This window comes from Mchenga conophoros, linkage group LG2 (genome assembly GCF_057382185.1).
Source record: "Mchenga conophoros isolate Kocher_MC1m ecotype Shallow Benthic linkage group LG2, M_conophoros_male_GT1.1, whole genome shotgun sequence".
NCBI classification, from domain to species: domain Eukaryota; kingdom Metazoa; phylum Chordata; class Actinopteri; order Cichliformes; family Cichlidae; genus Mchenga; species Mchenga conophoros.
Window position 1 is genome coordinate 10,260,222 of NC_140527.1, and position 21,855 is coordinate 10,282,076.

Here is a 21,855-nt window from a genome sequence, read left to right on the forward strand (position 1 = left end):
GGGGTTTTGCTTAAAATAATATTTTAATTTTTTAAAATACTTTTATGCCCTCGCCGTTTGATGTGTGTCCTGTGTTTTTGTCTCAATAAATCTATCCTCCTGTGCTTCATTGTCTCCAGGTCTCCAGATCTGAATATCCAGTTATAAACTGGACATCACTCGTGACTTGTGTCCATCATATCAAGTATCCCATTCATTCTAATTGCATCAGAAAGCTGGTATCAACCAACAGCCAGCGGAGCACAGAGTCCACAGAGCTCACATAGTGAGTTTCCTCCTGCACAGCAGTGAGACCTCGATGTTGTGGTGGATATACCGTGACAGGAAGTGTTAAATCACATCTAGCCTGTACACCTTACTGAACCGATTAGAAGTGATGTAAGTGGTGAACAAACTGCTACACTGTTCAGGCACCTTTAAATAATTAATTACACAGATAAATATGACTGAAATCTTCCATAGTGGGCAGATGTGCATGCTGTTCAGGGTGATGCTGGCAAAGTCCGAAATCTGAAAAGGCATCTGCTTGAGAGAGATTTGCTCAGTTCTTTTTATAAAATGGGTCATTGTATGTGAAGTCAATCAGATTTTGATAAAAAGGTCATCATCTGTCCCCCTCAAAAACATTTGATTTTTATTTATTTATTTGTTTGTTTGTTTGTTTGGTGCAAACTTTAACCCTCACACTATAAAAACAGAGTTGCAGGCTAATGTTCACACGTCATCGGAAATTTTCAGAGCGGAAAAACTGCAAACAAATCACTTTTACATCCACTCAAAGCATCACAATTTAAATTAATTATTTTATTTCAGACTAAACTTTTTTTTATAACCAACTCTGAGTATCAGTATCATGGGATATCTGCAGCAGTTGAATGTTTGTGATCAGAAACCAGCATTCACCGGAGGAAACTTGAGCTAGGAGTCCCTGGATTTCAGATTCAGGGATGAGGGGCCCCGACTCCTAATCCTGTGTGTATGTGAGGATTAGATTCACCCTCCTCCTCCTCCTCTTTGTATCTGCAGCCTGTCGATCTGACATGTTGTCGAATCACGTGTTGTTGAACTTCTGCAGCGTGCACGAGAGCTTCAGACACATGTAGTCACTCAAAAAGTGGACACACAAATAAAGAAGGGACTGCCTTTGCAGAGAGGTTTTATGGAATATCCTCTGATGAAGCGTGAGAGTAAAAGAACATCAGAGATGCTCCAGTGAAAGTGGTTTGTTTCCAGCTCGTGGATTAAATGTTCTTTGGATTTCAGGTGCAGAAAAAAACAAATGCCTACATCATCATCAAACATTAAAAACCTGCAGTTCCTCTAACGTCCACTAGAGGCTCCAGTAGTTAATTATGTTAAACATGTTTACAGCTACGGAGACACTGTTTTGGTCGGTAAGTTATGCTTATGGCTGAATTGTTTAAGTTACTGGGGGCGTGGTCTCTTTGACTAACAGCTGGATGGGCAGGCAGGCAGTTGTAGTTGCTAGCTGTCTATTAGGTTTCTCTTCAGCTAAATTGGACATCTGCACCATGTTTTTGCTGTTGGAGACTATTGAATCATTTTTAATGAGATTATCTTACCAAACATATGGCTGCTGTGAGGTTACTGTATTACCTGTTCAAGAGGTCCAGTTTTGGCGAGTGAAATTCTGGGATTTTGTTGCATGTTAGTGCTAATTTGCAGGTGCAGTTACTACTGGATCCAAAAAATAAAAAATGGAGGTGGGCTAAATGTTGAAGTTGAGGTTTGAAGTTGAAGTGAAGAAGCTGAAGGACTCGTGTATGAATGAATGTCAACATGTGGCCTGGATGCGCTGTTGATCCAACCAGCAGATGACCTCTGCAACCACACATACTGCATGTTTATCGCTTTTTCATGTTTGACAGATCTCGTCTCTGTCTGCTTGGGAGTTGACCTCTGTGTCTCTGCACCTCCTTTAAATGGGAGCGAAAGGGTTAAAGTGTCTTCGGGCCGGAGACACAAATGCACTTCTGCAGCATTAATGCTTCACGTGTGCGTTCCTTTGTTTCAGAGAAAGAAAATTTAACGTGGAGACAAACACTCAGATCTGCATCAGAAATGCTGTTAATGCATGAGTGCACATGCACAGGCATTCACTCCCCCCCCCCCCCCCCCCCCCAACCCATCCTCCTCCTCCTCCATCGACACAACAACACACTCTCAGCCTCTCATGTATTTGTGAGCATCGGATCTGATTTCAAGCCCACAGCCTCTCGTCGCTCCTCGTCTCCCTTTTGACAACTTTTTCTGTATTTCTTTCTCTTTCTGCTCTCGCGTCGTGGAGAGCTGTTAGCCGTGAAAGGAGGGCAAAGAAAACAGCGTAACGCAGTGAAAAAGCCATTAAAAGAATATTTTCCCTTCTCTTCTTTTGTGCGGCCTCCCCTCCGCCTCGCTGCAGCTCCAAACCACACAAACAAATGCAAATGGATGTGAAACCTTTCCACAGAGAGAGAGGGACCCCCGTTTGAGAGAGGAGCTGAATGGGCTCTAAAGGAGAGCCTAATTAATCTAAGTACAGCACCAATAGGCCCACTTGGAATTTTTTTTTACCCCCTTTATCTGAATGGGAGGGCAGAGGACGGGGGGAGGGGGGAATAAAGAAAAAGAGAAAGAAAGGAAAAGAAAGAAAAGAGAGAGAGGGGATCAGGCCTCCACCTTTTCTATCCAGAGACCCGCCTCATTGAGCCCCTCCATGTTTAACAGCAGCAACCCCTCCACCCGCTGGAATCAGTCACAGATCACATAAGTTCATTTTTTTTCTCTTTTTTTCCACCCTCCTCCGAGCATCATCGTGCAGCTTCACCTCCCTTTTTCTTTTCTTTTTTTTCCATTTTGCACAAAAACTTTTTTCCCCTCACGTAAGAAGAAAGTGTGCAAGTGTGTGTCGGCCCTGCGGTTGTAGCTGGTGTTGTCAGGTGCAGGGGTGGCTGCAGCAGAACAATGGCAGCAGAAGGCTGCAGATGAATGCTCCGGGTAAATCAGTAATGGAGCTAAAGGGCATACGCCTGTGGGGAATTTGCCGGCTTATAAAGGAGCTTTAAGAGGGGCCTTCATTCATATGGGCCCAAAGAGATTTGAATTGCCCCCTTCACAATCACTTGAAAGGATGAGCTCAGGGTGTTCCGAAACAAAGTGGAAATCACTCTGCCTTTCAGCGCTTCTAATAAGCTTTTAACTATTTTACATTATGGCGCTCCCCTCGTCCTCGCCCTCCTCGCCGCCATTGTAGCCCCTGCCTGGCGAGCCAGGGCCGACTTAAATGTCTGATTTATACTTTTCTTCATGGTGAATTTTGATGTTTTTTTCTCCAGGATCTAAAAGAGAAATCCCACTGAAAGCTTTATTATTATACGGCTGGAAAAACAGAAGCTTATTATTCAGTCGGCGACCAGGACGAGAGCAGGCGAGCGGTGCTCCCCACGGGACGCGGCGTGCAAATGTTTGTTTATGTGCAGATATGATGGCTGACGGGGACTTTTTTGCATTTTAGTATTGTTTTTACTGACCTTTAGAGAATCCCTCATCACCCTTGCTTCCACGCCAGTGACATTGCGAAAGCGTCAGCGCTCGTTGCCAAAGAAACGGTTTATTGCTCTGGAAATTGCTTCAGTCTTTTCGGAGCATCAGAGGTCAGAAGGTCAACCGGGACACGACGGGCAGAGCTGAACCCTGAAACTCTGGAGCAGCAGGAGGGAGGGAGGAGGCTCGGAGCTGTGTGGGTGGAGGTTAGTGGCGGTGGTGGGGCGGGCACAGCCGGGAGCCCTCTCGCCCTCTGGATGACTCGAGTCTGAGCGAGCTGTGTGGACATTAAGAATTTCATGGTAATTGTGGAAAACAAGGAGGGAGGCTGGAGGAGGGGGACTCCTGCACTCTGCAGCCCTGATTAAGTTCTCATAACTCCTGCACACCCCCCAAAAAAAACATCAGCTCCCACACACACACACGTACTCCAGGTGCAGTAGTGGAAGAAGGCGTGAGGAGGAAGAGTCCAGCGATCAGCATGTGCAGACATGGCCATACTTCCTGCTACCGCTACAACGTGAAAGAAATTGCATCCAAATCCTTGTGTATTCACACTGACATCACGGATCAAAGCTATCTCAAAAAGTCATAATAACTCTAATCTATCGCATTTATGTTCCGGGAGAGGATTTTTCATCTTTCCAGCTTCATACGGATTGATTTGTGTCTGATTTGTGTCTGATTTCATTTTCCCAGAGTGAGAGGTTGGAGGGGGGAGACCTAATATCAAATCTTACATTACAGGTCTTTTTGAAAATCAATCCAAGCTTCAAAGGTATCGACTCCAGCAGGAGTGAACAGATCTCACATCCTGGTCTCTAAAAATATTCCTATTCAGGTTTCGAAAAAGCTCACAGATTGGTTGCTGCTTCTTTTGATGTCTCGGTTGCGTTGAAATATCCCCACTTTGCCTGAACAGCATGAAATATTCACAAGGCTTACGCCCTCCTGATGTAAACCTTGTGTCAGAAGCAGAGATTTTTCATTGGGCGAATCAACTACAGAGCCAGTAATAATTATTAAAACATTACACTTTATGTTCATATAAAAATAAGTTTTAAAAAAATTTCTATTACATAGTGAAAACCAAAGGTAAATTTTATTTTATTTTTCCATAGGTTAAAATGTCTTTTATTTGTTTATTTATTTATTCATTTATTTATTGTGTTTCTCTTAACTTTTTTTTTTTTACTTATACACTGTGTGCACAATTATTAGGCAAGCGAGTATTTTGGCCAGATCATAATTTTTATGCATATTTTCCAATTGCAAGCTGTAGAAACTTGAGTGCTTATTGGATTTAAGCATATTAGCTGATGTGTTTTTGCATAATGAGGGTGAGGGAGTGGCCTAAGGAGATCAACACTCTAAATAGCAAACAGGGTCACAAGAAACTTATTGAGAAAAAAAAGATGCTAATTAACTGCCAAAGATTTGAGAAGAATCAAACGTGAAGCTACCAGGAACCCATTTTCCTCCACTGCTGCCATATTCCAGAATTGCAACCTGCCTGAAGTGTCCAGAAGTACAAGGTGTTCAGTGCTTAGAGACATGGCCAAGGTAAGGGAGGCTGAAACCTGGCCACCGCTGAACAAAACACGCAAGTTGACAGGGCCAAGAAATATCTGAACACAGAATGTTCAAAGGTTTTATGGACTGTTGAGATGACAGGGACTCTTGATGGACAAGATGGATGGGACTGTGGCTGGATCAGTAACGGACACAGAGCTGAACAGTGTCTGGGAGGCTGTGGTGGCTGCTGCACAAAAAGCTGATCGTCAACAGATCAAGAAACTGTGAATGGAAGGCTTGTGACAGTTATTGAAAAGAAGGGTGGCTATATTGGTAACTGATTTATTTGTTTTTTGACATGTCACAAATGTTAATATGTACTTTTTGTGTTGTCTTATTATTGTCACTTTAACAGGTGAAAATAAACAAGTGAGATGGGAAAATGTTCATTTTTTCATTAAGTTGCATAATAATTTTGCACACTAATAGTTGCCTAATGATTGTGCTCATATATATATTCTCTTAAGAAAGACAAAACCTAATTTTTACTTTCTTAAACATTTAGGTTTAGGTTCATTAACATCTTTGATTGCCCGAGAGCACTGTAGTTGTTCAATAATGAAATGAATCCTCACAAATACAACTTGCCTAACAATTGTGCACACAGTGTATTATTTTTGTTGCAATGTAAATATTATAATCCTACTTCTCTTATAAACTTTATAAATTGCAAAACTTTTACTGTGAAAAGACAACACAGGAAGAAGCCTTTTTTCCAGCAACCCATAATTCCTTTCTCTCCGAGGACACAAAATATCCATAAATGCTCACCAAATATTGGAAAGGCTGTCTGCTCTGCACCCTGCGGAGATGAATGAACCAGTTACAGAGGTCTGCTGAGGGTGAACAGGACGAAACTCTACTCTGCCCTGGGGTGAGGACAACAGTGAGGGGGGTTACAGGTGCAATCAGTGGCACAAGGAGGAAGGAGGAGAAGCTGGAAGGGGGAGGAGGGGGAGTCAGAGGTTATCATGTAGAGCAGAGAGAGCAGAGGGCAGAAAAACTCCCATCTGTTTACCTGAACAGCAGCAGCTCGCAGGCTCAGTTTCCAGATCTGTATCTGAGGAGGGAGGGGGCCGTCCCCACATCTGACCCCAGCAACTCCACCTGAGCATCACTGCAGGTACATCATGTGTTCATTTCACCGCAGTTAAGACCGGCAAACACTTCTTTTCCTTCCACTTAAGTTTAATCTTAGCTTAAGACCAACGAGTGTCTTCAGATCACGCACACAACCAGCCAAAATAACACACCAGTCACACAGCAGAAAACCCGGAGCACAATTTTTCATCTTTTTGGTCTCATTTGTAATGATTTATGTCCACAATGTGCAAAAAGTTATTTATGTTATGGTTTAAAATGGTGAAAAAGTCAACATTTTTGGAGGTTGGCGGAGTAAGTGGTGAAGCTGTTGACACCAGAGACCAGTTTTACATCAGGCCGTGTTTAATGTTTTGGCTGCTGAAATGTTTTTAACATCCAAAACAGCAGGCATCTTCATCTTCATCTCAAGCTGTCCTATCGGTGCAGTCGATGCAACACAAACACCTGGAGTTAATAATAGAACAATCTGGTTATGGAGGAATCGCTCAGACCTTCAGTTAAACAAAGGTAGTAAGACGAATTCACAGAACCGGAAAAAAAAATGGTGGCGTGTAATCAGGTGAAAAACCTCACGGTCGCTTCTTGTAAATGCAGAATTTTCCTGCCGGGCTCAAGGTTGGAGCTTTTTCAGAGAAGTTGCCACCAATCCTGAGTTCACAGTCCAGGTTCACAGCAGTGTGTGAAAAATATAAAGGAGTAAAACTATAAAACTTGTGTTTGTTTACTAAATGAGCCACATGCAGAGCTCTGACCAGGCTCTGAATGTGCTGCAAACACAAAATCAATGAGGTTAAACTTCATGTGATAGCGTTTGCAATTCAGCCCGAAGCTAGGCATCAGAAACTGCCTTTTGTGATCCCTTCTGTTTCATCCTGGCCTTCAGCTTCCGCACAGTAACAGCACCGGCATGAAGGAAAACATTTCTGATGATGCTTGAAGGACTCTGACTTGCTGATCAATGAACCAAAGTCTCAAACTACGTCTGGTTTCCTTCTTTTTCCAAATGCACCGCTGAAACGAGGTGAACTCGGGAGCGACATCACTCACATCTCTGAGGTTCCTCGTTAAAGTCGTCTCTGTGCAACTCCTGAAGCCACGTCAGTGTTTTTGTCCTCATGTGGAGTTTGGTGATATTCGTGATCAGGGACTCCGTTTTTAAGCTAACGTTAGCCAGTGCTGTTCAATGATAAAGACTTCGGTTAATGAACAGCTTGCTTCACAGCTTGTGTCCACACGCACCAGGTGACAGTGCACTTTATCCCTCTGTACCCCACAGCACCTGCAGCTGGCAGGTAAGTTTCTACTATAGTTTACTATTTGAAAAACATGAGAACTTGACGGTAAATCTGGAATTTAAAAAAATTAATGTGTTAAAACTCTTTCCCCCATGAAGACGACTTTTCACGACCTGCTCTGGATGCTTAATGGAGGGTTTTAGCACCTCAGTACACATCAATAAAGGCATCCACAGTGAGATCCCTCCCACTGCCTTGATGGACACTCAGTGAATTTGCTCTGGACTGAAATATGACAAAAATGTACCTCCACTATGAAGCATCCACGTCTGTTCACTCTGCAAGAGGCAGGTCAGATGTGTCCGATCTGCTTACAGTAGTAACTGTGACAGTATCGGGAATAAATTATCTTGTTTATGCACGTTTTCTTATGTCAGAGGCCTGACTTCAGTTTAGGTGAGGAGGAAGATGAAGAGGAGGAGAAAACATAAATGGTCATACATAGTTTGAAAGGTTGTTTGTAAATGGCGCTTTACACATCCAGTCATCCCCACATTCACACACTGTGGGATTTAAATTACAGCAACCCTACAATAGAGACTCTTTTTTTAATCTAAATGTCGGTGTTTAGAGTCTGCGTCCGATTTCTTTCCCAGATTCCCAGGAATCTGGAGCATCCTAATGGAGTCCTGTCATCGCACAGAGGTTAAACAGTCTTTGTATGTTTTTAATTTAAAAATATTCATCTTTTAAATAATAATAATAATAAAGGTGTAATAACTGCAGGTGAGGTAGAAACAAAGTCCTTCACCCCACTGGATGAAGTTTAAATCAGTGCACCTCATAAGGTGGTGTGTGTGTGTGTGTGTGTGTGTGTGTGTGTGTGTGTGTGTGTGTGTGTGTGTGTTCATGCTGCTTGCTCTCTTGATTGACACTTTCCTGTGACTCTGTTCTGCCTCTGTGGGCTTTTAAAGGGAAACTGACTGCCCCTCCACCACCGCCAATTACCCCCGCGACATGCCCCAGAGCAGAATGTGTGTGTGTCCTCTCAGCTGCACTCAGCCTTCCTGCGTGTCTCCACTCAGAGATAATTAGCGCTCTCTTCACTCCTCTCTGAGAGCCCTTCATCGGCCACTTCTACCTGTCGACCCGCTCACCTCCGACCCTCAGCGCTGAAGAGATGATCAGACGCCTCAAACTCATTTCCGATCATGAAAACAGCAGTAACACACCTCAGTGTGTCCCCACATACTGTGAAATATGGACCAATAAACTGGGTGAGACTTTAATTAGGCTTTACGGTTATAGTGCCTACTGAGTCATGGGCTACAGCCATCAGATGGTATATTAAAGAAGAACGTCTTCTTCTTCTCTGGTTTGGTTTCCATCAGGTCAGGAGTGCTCTGACAGGAGGTAGATCCCACTGTCTGTATGAAGATTTCAATAAAGTTTCAGTGACACAAACTGTGCGTTCCTCTGTGAGCCAGCACGGCTCACTGAATGTGCGATGGCGTGAACAAGCATCTGTATAAGTGTGTGTTGAACCGCGAGGCTGTGTGTGTGTGTGTGTGTTTCCTTTACAAATGAAGACAACATATCTTTACATCGCGGAGGTCAGCAAGGAGAGCTTTCTGCCTGAGGCCAGCGCGCCTCCTCTCCTTCTCTTTCAGTTTCCTTTTTCACCTTCAGATCCTTCTTTTCTTTGTTCCTTCATTCCTCCCTCTGTCTTTTATTGAACATGATTTTTCATGCATTAAAATGCCTCTTTCTGCCAGTAGATTATGATGATACTTAAAAAATGGACCTTTCGTTTTTATTTTCTTTCTTTTTTTAAGCTTTGTTTTCAAATCGCTTTAGTGTCACTAAGTTTCCAAAGGGGGTTTTCCTATTTTAGTTTTAGTTTTCACTGATATTTTAGTCTTTTTAAATCTCACGTTACAGGGTGTATTTCTCAGAACATGTTCAGTTCAGAGGACGTATAATGATTGTAACTATCACGGTCCTGGGCCACTGACCCAGTATTTTGAGTTTGATCTTGGCATATGATAAAGTTCCTCAGAAAGCAGTATTACTTCTTACTGTATTAGTTTCTATGGAGCTGCTTTTATTTATAGTTAGTGATTTCTTATTTCATCATGTTAGTTGTCATTTCATGTCATGTCTGTTCTAGTCTCGTCTTCCTGTTGGTCACGTGTCTGTGTTCTGCATCTACTTTGTGTGCCTGGGTTTCCGTCTGTTGGTTTCCTGTCTTATTTTGAAAGTCTCTCATCCCGTGTGTGTTGTGTTCACTTCTGCTTCCTCTGTCTCGTTACTCTAATCTAGGTCCGCTGGTTTGTTCTCGCTCCCTGATTACCTCATGTGTGTATTTAAGCCTTAGTGTCCTTGTTGTGATTTCCCTGAAGCTGTGGAGAGGTTTCCTGTGGTTAGTATTTCTGAGTGTCTGCTTTGTGCACTTCCTAGTTTCTATTCATTTCGTGTGTTTCTTACAAGTTCAGCAGTAAAGCTGTTTTGAGCTCAGTCCTGCATATTGGGTCAGAAACTGTGCCTTCCACACAACATAAATATGACATAAACATATGTGTGTTTGTATGTGCTCTTCCAAACTAATCCTAGACGACTACCCAAGGCACCAAGATTCATTCTACATATTGATTGTTTCAATTAAATTCTGTTTTATCTATATAGCCCCAAATCACAACAATTTGCCTCAAAGTGTTTTTTTTTTTTCGATAAAAAGCAAAACAGAGAAAACCCCGATCATCAGACGACCCAATATGAGCAAGCCCTTGGTGACAGTGGGAAGAAAAACTCCCTTTTAACAGGAAGAAACTTGCAGCAGAATCACTGGTTAAAATATTAGCCTCTTTTTAATCCTTTTTACACAAAAAAAATACAGCGTAAAAGTTTGCACGTTGAAATATGCGCTACACGTTACACATCTGTTTTAACGGTTACCAGAGCGTTTCAGTTTTAATAAGTGACCAGTTTTTATTTCCTTCCTGGTGCACCTTTAGCGTTCAACGGCGAGAGGGAAATCTCTCCAGACGTTTGCATCCCACATCCAAAGAACAATGATCGAGGTAAAAGGCTGCAAGTACTCGGTGCAAACAGCAGGCGTGGCCATTCAACTATCGTCTTTCCTCTGAAGTAATTTCCATTTTAATTGCTATGTTTAAATTAAAAGTCCTTATTATTGATATTCATATGAGGATTTAATGTTTGACCAGTAGCAAAATGATCAAAGTAATGTCTCATTGAAAAGTACATGTTTAAAAAAACAAAGTTAAAAAATCTTTTTTTTATGCCTAAAGATGAATAAAAATACTTCAGAAAAAAAATCCGATTGAGGTTGTCATAATTCATGCATGAAAGAGTTAAATAATGAATGTCTTCTTTAAAATTCTCAAGCGTCTCCGAAGTGTGACGGTACACATCCCAGTGTGCAGTGTTGGAGAGTAACGGGATGCATTTACCGCCGTTACGTATTTAAAATACAAAATATGAGTAACTGTATTCCGTTACAGTTGTAATTTAAAAAGGTGGTATTTAGAATACAGTTACTTTGTTGAAATAAATGGATTACACTGCGGTACTTTCCTGTTTCATATTTTCGTTATGTTCTATGTACTGTTGTTAGGCGGCAGCGTTACGGTTGCCATGGCTACAGGGTGACGCTCTCTGCGACTGTCTGTTTCCTGGGTGAGAGAGCGCCTTTTTGTTGTTGTTGTTGTTGTTGTGCTAAGCTAATAGGCAGAGCAGTTCAGTTTTAATAAGCAAAGAACATAGCATCATGGGCATTGTAGTCCGTGCTGCAGGGACTGCCATATCCGTTATGTGCCTGTGAGCGCGAGGAGGGAGAAAAGTGGAAAAGTACGAGTTGTCATCGAGCAGAAACTGGAGCTGGAAGCATGTAAATATAATAATAACCACTGCATCCAAGAAGAGTGCCTGACGGGCCCAGTTGTAAGTAAGCTATTAAGACTCGACTGTACACAGTGTTTGTGTTTTTCTCCGAAACAATAAGTTCCGTTGGAGCAGCCTTTCAACATCTCTCTCTGTCTCTTGCTAGCATCCAAACAACAAAGTAAAGCTAGTTTTCGGCTACAAGCCCGACATGAAACCCACCGTATTAGCTAGAGGTCCCTTTACTACGGTTGGGAGCCGCGGACCTTCAGTAATCGTAATAAATCACACAGCAATAGTACATTCATGTAGTTGTAAAAAGCATGATAATATATCAAGTAATCCAGGGTATTCAGAATACGTTACTCTCATTGAGTAACGTAACGGAATACGTTACAATATACATTTTGGGGCATGTATTCTGTAATCTGTAGTGGAATACATTTTAAAAGTAACCTTCCCAACACTGGCAGTGTGTTCATTAACAAAGACTAAAGACATTTCTTTTCCTTTTTTTAGTCAGTATTTTAAGTACATAGTGTGTGTTAGTTTTCTGAGAAGTCTGGCTTTTAATTTGACTTCAGTTTATTACTTTGGCATCTAGTTTTGGTTTCCAGCTGTTACACAGCAGTCCCGCCTGTCCGTGTCTTCATTTAATCCTCACTCACTCAAAACACAGCAGCTGCTGCATATCTCAGAGGTTTCTGCTGAGGTGCACGCCAGGTCCCCAAAATCCAAGAAGAGTCAAGCCTTTTCACTGCTTCACCTGCTGAAAGGTGGAGTGAGGTGATCAGGTGGATTCAGCTCACCTGCTGCCTGCTCTGGATGATCCTGAGCTCTGTTTGGTTTGTTTGTCGTTGAGTTTTTGCATTTTTCCGTAAAACTCAACCAAACACAGTGAAAGAGACATTTTTGTATTCTTATTTTTTCTTTAAAAATGTGGATCTCAGAGACTTTCCTGTTAGCCGATAACAGAAAAGGCGAATATTCCTCGTTTTAACGTGGGTCTTCATTTTAAATATACCCGTTTATTAAAATGAGATTCAGGTGTAATTTGCTGATCACTTAATCTGCATAAATGAAATGAAGTTCTCTGTGTAACATGAACTCATCATGTAAAAGGCCCCACACATGCACAGGAAAACTGTGTGTGTGTGTGTGTGTGTGTGTGTGTGTGTGTGTGTTGTTACAGGGTGGTGATTGGTGCACTTCCTGGGCTGCAGACGGACAGGTGAGTGAATGGAGGGCGGAGCAGCCTCAGGGTGGAGGCCGACCGTCTGAATGGAGGAAGTCAAGAGAAACCAAGTGGAAGTGAAATCCTGTCATTTTCTGAAAGTTCTCTGTGTTCACAGAAACGCCACAAACAAAAGCCGAACTCTTCCTTCTCCTCTGTTGTCTCCCAACAATGCTCTTCAGCTTCTTCCTCGAGTGGCTGATGGAGCGTTCGAGCTTTCTCCTTCCATGCTCCGCTCACTCTGGTTTCAACATGATCCATTTTGATAAAAACAACGTTTCACACAAGCACAGACCAATAATCAACCTCCAGGTCTAAAACGTGAAGCCAACACTGAGGCACCAAAACATGCAGCTCTTCAATGTCCAGCAGAGGCTCCAGCAGTGAGCCTGTGCTGTCCTGTAATTTAGCCATTTAAATCAGCTGTGTTGGATCAAGGACACATCTCAAACCTGCAGGTCTGGAGGTCTTGAGGTCTGGAGTTGGAGACCCCTGCCTTAAATGTTTATGTAAAGCAGTAAAAGTCTAACAGATTTAACACAAGCAGTAAGTAGTTTTAGAGGTTTCAAGCTTTCTACCGAGTCACAAGAAAAGAAGTTTGATTTGGGATCAAGATGCACGTTTGGGGAGGCCACAGGTGTCGAACTCCAGGCTTCGAGGGCCGTTGTCCTGCATGTTTTAGATGTGTCCTTAACCCAACACAGCTGATTCAAATGGCTAAATTACAGGACAGCACAGGCTCACTGCTGGATCATTTGATTCAGGTGTGTTGAAACAGGGTAATATCTAAAACCTGCAGGACACTGGCCCTCGAGGCCTGGAGTTTGACACCCCTGGGGTAGGCTGAATAGACTTCTGATCTGAAGTCTAGAGGTGACCGTGGCTACACCTGATTTGTGGAATAACCTTCCTATTGCTATCCACGCGTCTGATTCTATCCCATCATTTAAATCATGGTTAAAAACCTATTTATTTAACCTTGCCTTTCCTGTTAGTTAATGCCTGTATCTGATTTCTAGACTTACTCTATTTCTCTTCTATACATATCTTTTTATGGCCTTGTGCTTTTACTATGTTTTTATTTGATATGCATTTCATGCTATTCCGGTGTATTAGTGACATTGACCTGTTAGCATATTTGGTACGTTGTCATGGTCTTATAATATTTATGTTCTATTTTCTGTCTTTTTTGTTAAGCACTTTGTTATACCATTGCTTTTCAGATGTGCTCTATAAATAAAGTTGATTTGTATTGTATTGTACTTATAAAGTTATGAGGGCTCAGAAATTCTGAAGGGCCAGTTTCTTCTTCTCTGTTAAAATTTAGATTTTTAAAATTAAATAAACTAAAGTTATTGTACATATATATTTTTTTAAACAATCATCTCATTCTGAATGAGTTTGGGGTGAGATGGAAACCTTTTGCAGTGCTTTTGCGTGAAAGGACTCACCTGCATTGTTACGGATGACCAGGATCTGATCAAACTCCAGAGAAATCAGGACAAGGAAGAGAAGGAGCGTGGAGTGTGTGAGGCTTTGACTGCAGGAAATCTTCCTCCAGCATTTGAGGGCATTGAGGAGAAGGAGGAGGAGGTGAACTCCATCGTAAAAAGTGTCGGAGGAGGAGGACACTGGAGAGAGCTTTAGTCCTGTCACACAAAGAGCATAAAGTGGGCCAACAAATTGAGAACAATGTGGAGGAATTTACAATGAGCTGAATGGGAGCGTGCTGCTGAGGAGCAGGCGCTCATTAACCAAACTGTTGTCTCTCTGAGAGATCAGTGAAAGAGAAACTCAGACTTCAGCTCGGAGAAGAAGCAGAAAAGCCCGATCAGAGCCAGATCAGAACCAAACAAGAATCTAAAAGTAATCAGTTACTAAGTTATAGCCCAATTTCCTTACTTCTGTTCAGGTGGAAAATTTGAAACATAAATTATTTGCATGGAAGGAAGATTTGAAAATGAAACATTTAGATGTTTGGGAGGTTGCAGAGACTGCAATGATAAAATGATTATTTTAACTAATTTACATATAAATTACATGTAAATTATCCATGTAGTTTTGTTACATAAATACAATGTATTATGTGCAGAGTCCATTTTCCTTATTAATTAATGGTTTGAATAAATAAACACTTGATTTTATGTATTTTATCTGAATTTCACACAAAATTATTGTTTCATGATTATTGAGCATAAAGTTGGAAAAATATAAAAACAGTAATAACAAACCGAGTGGTTGACACGGAAAAAGAAACTTTTAGAAACCATTTATGGATTTTCTCAAAGATATGGACCTGTCTAATATCTGAATGCATGTTTCTGTCTGCTTTTTGTGATTAGTGATTGTCAGTTTCGGTTAAATGTGTTTGTAATACAGTAAATAAAGAAAATGTTTTTTAAAAACGTTAGCTCTCATATCCCCAAAACCACAGAGAGGAGTTTTGGAGGAGTGAAATTATACTCCATAGCAAATGCAGACGGAGACACGTGGAGATTCAACAGCCAATCGGGCAATCCTGTTTCTTTGTTACTTCGTTAAACTCTGCCAGCCACCTGGGACGCAGAGTTGATGCAATGTAATGTAAATTTTCCATGGATGAATTTCAGCGCTCCTCACTGTTTGCCAACACTTTCAGTCACTGATTAGGTGTCCGTTTAAACTGTCATGTCCTCTGTCACTGCTGTAACTCTGGACACTGGAATAATCCCAAATAATCTCTCTCACCGTTGTACCTGGGTTGTTGACACATAGTTTTTTCAGTTTTGGACTTTTTCCTCATTGTCTAGTATTTATCCTTCTTTATTGTGATAACCTTTTTTTCTGTGTGCATTATGTTTAGTTCTACTTCCTCTGTTCCATTAGTTAGATGTATCCCAGCTGTGTTCTCATCTGTTTCCGATCCTCCTCATTATCCAGTCTATGGTCGTGTCCAAATTCATGGGCTGCATCCTCCTGAGGCCGCATTTGTAGACCGATTACATCACAGCGACGCGCCGAAGGCTGTCCAAATTCGTAGACTCCTCCAAATGCAGCCGACAAATGCGTCCTCCTTTTCCCCGAATTTGAAGGATGGGTCGGGTGTGTCCTTCGTGGCCTACCATATCCCAGAATTCATAGCACAGCCCAGCCAAACTCCAGTTTCCAACAATGGCGGCCGCTACTAAGTTTTAAAATTACTCATACTAATCTTTCTGGGTCACAAAATAAACTTTTAACATATTTTCAGGCGAGAAAGTAGTTGTGTAAACATCAAATATCTGCTCCGTTTATCAAGATATTGCATATTTGCAAAAGTGCTTCGACGTTTTCAGAGGCGTCTGCTACCCACCAGCTCGATAGCTAGCCGAGAGCTCGAGGGTCACTGAAGCCGCTGAGAACAGCACAACTCCTGGCACATCATTTTCAGATCACCGCGAACTTTCGCTACTCGGGTTAAACCTAATATATAAGTCACTTAGACAACCTAAAAATGTTATTGTTGGGCTTTTTTCAGTGTTTTGTTTGTTCATGAGCAAATCGGTTTGGCTGAGATTAAAGTTATTAGATTAGATTAGATAAAATAAAACTTTATTAATCCCCCAGGTGGGTTCCTCCTTGGTTTTTACACAGCTGACTAAACGTCAAACAGAAAACTGATTAAACAGAAGTGTGAGATGGTCGAGAATTTACGCCAGTGTCCTGTTATATTTTAGATAGCAAGGAGCAGACGGCTGAGTTTATTAAACTCCACCGAGACAGCGGTGACGCTAATCTGAAGGCTAGACCGTCCAATTTCCCCAGCCGTTTACTTCCGGCCTACCCGACCTTCTGCGGACCCGGCCCACGTAGACCGCAAAGGCCGGGTCCTCAGGAGGATGCAGCCCATGAATTTGGACACGACCAATTTCAGTTTCTCTCAGTTCCTTGCCTCCTCGCCGTCAACTCCTTCACAGCAAAATCTCCAGTGTTAAATTAACACTAGAGAGTGTCTATATGGGTCCACACCTCTGAGTGTTAAATACAACACTGTTGAGTGTTAAATTAACACTTTTGACAGTGTTATATGTTTAAAAGTAACCTAGTCAGTTTTGAAGATTAACAAAGACTAACACTGAGCAGTGCTGATTTTCTAACACTGGAATACAGAGATGGGCAGTAACGCGTTACTTGTAACGCGTTACTGTAATCTGATTACTTTTTTCAAGTAACGAGTAAAGTAAGGGATTACTATTGCAAAATCGGTAATTAGATTACCGTTACTTTCCCGTAGGAACGCTGCGTTACTGCGTTACTAAAACCGTGATTTTTTTTGCGAGAATGTCTCATGACAGTGACGTAAGCAAGTGCGACGTTGGTGACAGCAGCTGTGTGCAGATCAACAATGGATAATATATCGAGTGCGGGAGAGAGTATGAGCGTGCAGCGTTTAAAGTGTGGAAGTACTGACCTTACTTTGAGTTTGATTCCATAAAAAGTGACAAAAACATTAGCGTCCATCGTGCGTGGGAAGAAAACTTCTTTTTACAGCGAAAAAAAACCCTAAACTTCCGAGCAAGCACCGAGTAGCTACGACGTAATGGGAAACTCACAGAGACACTCGCGCGGATTCTTCAACTGACCACAGCACACCTACACCAGGGTAACCCTCCGCCTACCCTGCTCCTGCTTTACAGGTGAAAATAGAGCAAAAGGACCGCTGAGTCTTTGACTTTATTTATTTTCTGCTGTGTTTTACTTGCATCTGTTTGAAAGAGTGAGTGAAAACACAAAAAATATTTTATTTTATGTGCTGGAATGTGTAGAAAATAGGTTTAAATGTTAAACTAATTTATTCAAGTCAGAGAATGTTGCATATAATTAAATGTTTTGCTTGATGCATAAAGTTAAAAGATTAAAACTGATAAAACAAGTTAAAAAAAGAGACTTTTCCATTTGATTACATTTTGTATGATGGATTATGTAGAAAAAGTAGAATTGGGCTGAAAGATCTATCACTTTATCACCTCTTCAGGTTGTAAATCGTGTTTTTAAAAAGTAACTAAGTAACTAAGTAACTAAGTAATTAATTACTTTTGAAAATAAGTAATCAGTAAAGTAACGGGATTACTTTTTGGGGGGAGTAATCAGTAATTAATTACTGATTACTTTTTTCAAGTAACTTGACCAACACTGCTGGAATATTTCTAACATTTTGAGTTATTTTCCAGTGTTAGAAAATCAAAAGTGTCAAAAGTGTTAATTTAACACTCAACAGTGTTGTATTTAACACTCAGAGGTGTGGACCCATATAGACACTCTCTAGTGTTAATTTAACACTGGAGATTTTGCTGTGTTGTGTGTGTTTCCTGTTTAATTCCAATCATTCATGTTAAGTTCAGTCTCTATAATAAATCTGTGCTCTGTTCCAAACCGAGCTCCGGGCACTGCATTTGGATCCTCTCTCCTTTTCCCCCACACCTGTTCCCTCACACCTGACATCACAACTATATGTCAAAGGTCCAGCTGCTCACAGAGGAAAGTAGGGAGGAGGATTATTCTGAGATTAAAGTTAGTATTCTAAAAAAAAAAGACAAACCCTTTTTTTTCTAGTGGCTCTAATCCTCTTCTGTAAGAAACTCATTTCAGCTGCTTGTATCAGCTAAGTTTATGTTTTTCTTGTTATCACTATCATTGGCCGAGGACTTTTATATCACACGTCTTTGTCCAATCAGCATCATCCTCCTTTCTGACACTTATGATGTTTAGTATAGCCTAAATCTGATGATCAGGCTACTGTTTACTTTCACAGTACATGAGAGCTGGGGGCCAATTTCCAATAGACTTATTGGAAAGTATTTAGGGAACTACAGGTGTCGCCCCCTGCTGGTCATCAAAGAGAATGCAGATTTAAGGCTCTGCTATGGCGACTGCACATTTCAGACCTGGAGGTGGATTTTCGGTTACACCCTCTCTCGTGTATTTTTGAAAAACTTTCTTTTTTACCCAGCTTTACGGTTTTCTTATTTGAACCCATGCTCTTGTGCATTAGTCCTGTTTGAAAGGTATTGTATAAATAGAGTTTGAACTGTGTTCCCTCTTCGTCCAGACCTGGGTCCATGAAGACCAGTGATTCAGTGAGTCTGGCTCACATATTCATCTATGAATAATGATATGATCTCTGAGGCAGAGATGGGACTTGTGTTGGACAGATTTTTCTCTGCCTGTTTGCATCTTTAAGCATGACACGGCAGCAGAAGGATTTTTACTGCTGGTGAAGCTCTCGTGTCTGGCAGGCGTGCCGACGGCTGTCCTGCTGCTGGATAATGATTTGTTGATAAAACAGAAGCTTTAGCTGAGTCTAATTGGTCCTCTAAGTATGGCGGTCTGTTTGACAGACTGTCACCGCAGGGGGGGAACTGGGAGGGGCCAGGTAACAGGTAAACAGGTAAATAACAGACAGTTGTTGAGATGAAAAGAGAACATAAGCCCCATAACAAGTCGTTACCTCACACTTCATGAGTCAGGAGACCTCTCATCAGGGCCCATCTTATCGGCCTTATATTAGAGCTCTTTGCTCTTAGACTGTAGGCTTACTTGTTGTTTCTAGAGTATTTAAAAGTAGAGTGGGAGGCAGAGCCTTCGGGTTTCAGGCCCCTCTTCTTTGGAACCAGCTTCCAGTTTGGATTCGGGAGACAGACACTATCTCTAGTTTTAAGATTAGGCTTAAAACTTTCCTTTTTGCTAAAGCATATAGTTAGGGCTGGACCAGGTGACCTTCAGTCCTCCCTTAGTTATACTACAATAGTATAGGCTGCTGGGGGATTCCCATGATGCACTGAGTGTTTCTTCTTCACTCACTATGTGTTTGTACACCGCTCTGCCTTATTTATTACTTATTCTTAATCTCTGGCTACCACAGTGTGTCTTTTGGACAGCACAACGGTCATGACAGATGGGCGCCCCTCCCTGAGCCTGGTTCTGCCGGAGGTTTCTTCCTGTTAAAAGGGAGTTTTTCCTTCCCACTATTGCCAAGTGCTTGCTCATACTCATATGATTGTTGGGAATTTTTCGGTTGTATTATTGTAGTGTCTACATTACAATAAGAAGCGCCTTGAGGCGACTGTTGTGATTTGGGGCTATATAAATAAAGTTGAATTAAACTGAGGTTGTAGACTAGACTCTTTAAATTCATTGTTAATTATCACTTGGTTCATCTCAGACAAGCTTAGATTACTGCAGCAACCTCAGAGAGTTCTCAGGAGTGCACATGTTTACTTAAAAGTACTGCATGCTGGATGATAGTACAAATACTGAGTATTTAGTGCATTCTGTGAGATTTTAAATGTACAATTTGTTCACTTTACTTCACAGAGGGAGAAGCTGAATCTTCAACTATAGGCTGAAACAGATGAGGCTCCACTTATAACGGGTAATGTTTAAGAATCAGAACCATAAACTGTGGGTAACATATGATTAAACTCTCTGTCTTTTATTGATAATCAGACTGAATAATAATCTTTTATCATCAATATTTTATTCTCTTCATTTAAAAATATTTTATTTTATAATTAACAATAACCAATCAAGCAGGTCTTTATCACCTCTTAATTTAACCCACCACTCTTTTCCTGTTTGTTTTGGTTGTTTTTAATTTTAACTGTTTGCCACTTGTGGCAAAGATGTGACCAGTAAAAAAAAGTCCATTTATTTTTTTGTGTTGTGTGTGTGTGTGTGTGTGTGTGTGTGTGTGTGTGTGTGTGTGTGTGTGTGTGTGTGTGTGTGTGTGTGTGTGTGTGTGTTTTGTATTTCCATCTAAATAATGGAAAACATCTTAAAGGAGGAAACATTTCTGAGACTCCTCTCTTCATCTCTGATGTTCTCAACAGCTTCTCCACCTCTCTGCGCTCTTACATTTGACGGGCAGATTGCTGAAAGCCAGAGGTCGAAGGTCACTGTCTAAAGGTGACACTGTGACCTTGAGGTGGCTGCATAGGCTGACCTGGGATCAGTGCTGTGTGTCTGCTGTCGCCTCGGGGTGACAACAAGGCGATCAGAACAGTCCTGCACCAAACCTGCACAAATCAAAGAGGCTTCTGTCAAATCCACAGTTTCACTTCTTAATGCAGGTCAGAGTGAACTGGAAGTTATGGTGGTCCACACGAGGGACCACCAGGCTCCCAGCAGTGGATGCTTCTCTTTCATACAATCTCTCTACAACGACCCAATGATCATCATCAATAGAATTTTCATTCCATGTATTTTAAAAATAAGCCAGAATCAAACAATAGTTTTTAAAACTAAACACAACTTTATTCAGAGATTATGGTTTTATCTCAAGTCCACGCTCCACTGAGAGATTTACAGGAAAGCCAAAGTTATGTTTGTCTTTTGTAAAGGGAGATTTCACCGTCCCGTGTGTGTTCAATGTAGTTTGACTCCTGCACCTCCACCGTCACAATTTCAACTTGCAGAGCGACCAGTTAAAGATGGAGAGCAGGGGGACAGGGGGGCCAGCGCCCTGCAGGCCAGCCCAGCTGAGCCCCGAGCTCTGAGTGCATCACTGTATTCATCATGTGCTCTAATCAATAAAGTTGTCTCTCTTCCTTGCTTTAACACACACACACATACACAGTGCAAGGATTGCTGGTGGGCGGCAGCCTTCTGTCTCCTTCATCTTTTGCTGATCAATATTAAATGAGGTGATAAAGCCATAAAGCTGAAACCACAACCTGAGACAGTACCGACAGGAAGTAGAACCCTGAAGTCCAGTATAAATTACAGACAGTACAAAAAGATCAACACATCCACTGTGATGTCACCCTTTTTTTTTAAACATCAACATCAGCACCAGAAGTGACCATACTTGGATGAAATTGTTTCGTATCAGGCTGTTTATAAACAAGTTTAATTCTTGGGGGTCTATGGGGCCTGACTCACTCCTAGCGCCTCTAGTGGATGTTAGCAGAAATGCAACTTTTGGTGCATCTCTATTGGCTTAATTTTGGCGTATCCTTGCAGAGCTACAGTCTCACAAAATGTCACAAAGACCTTCCATGGACAGACTGTGCAACACATGTGGGAAAAAGGCATCTTCCTTCCCTGCCTTTCAAAATAAAAGTGTTTCACTAGTGTAGTTTTGGACAAGTAACTCCAGGTAAATAACCAACTGAATAAACTTGCAGAACTTGCAGGTTGTTGTATTAAATACAAATCTCATCAGTGGTGTTAGTAGTTAATAGACAGAAAACTAATCTTGTCTTAATATCTTAATATTTTTACTTGTTTTTGAGATACATTTCA

The 21,855-nt window shown here is 41.5% G+C and overlaps 1 long non-coding RNA gene across 1 annotated transcript; it reads left to right on the forward strand.

The window, feature by feature from the left end:
- Positions 1-16,734: 16,734 nt before the first annotated feature.
- LOC146581711 (uncharacterized) lies at positions 16,735-20,555 on the forward strand. Its single transcript, XR_014888601.1, has 3 exons — positions 16,735-17,249; positions 19,927-19,984; positions 20,442-20,555. It is a non-coding gene; the product is annotated as an uncharacterized LOC146581711 (long non-coding RNA).
- Positions 20,556-21,855: the final 1,300 nt, after the last annotated feature.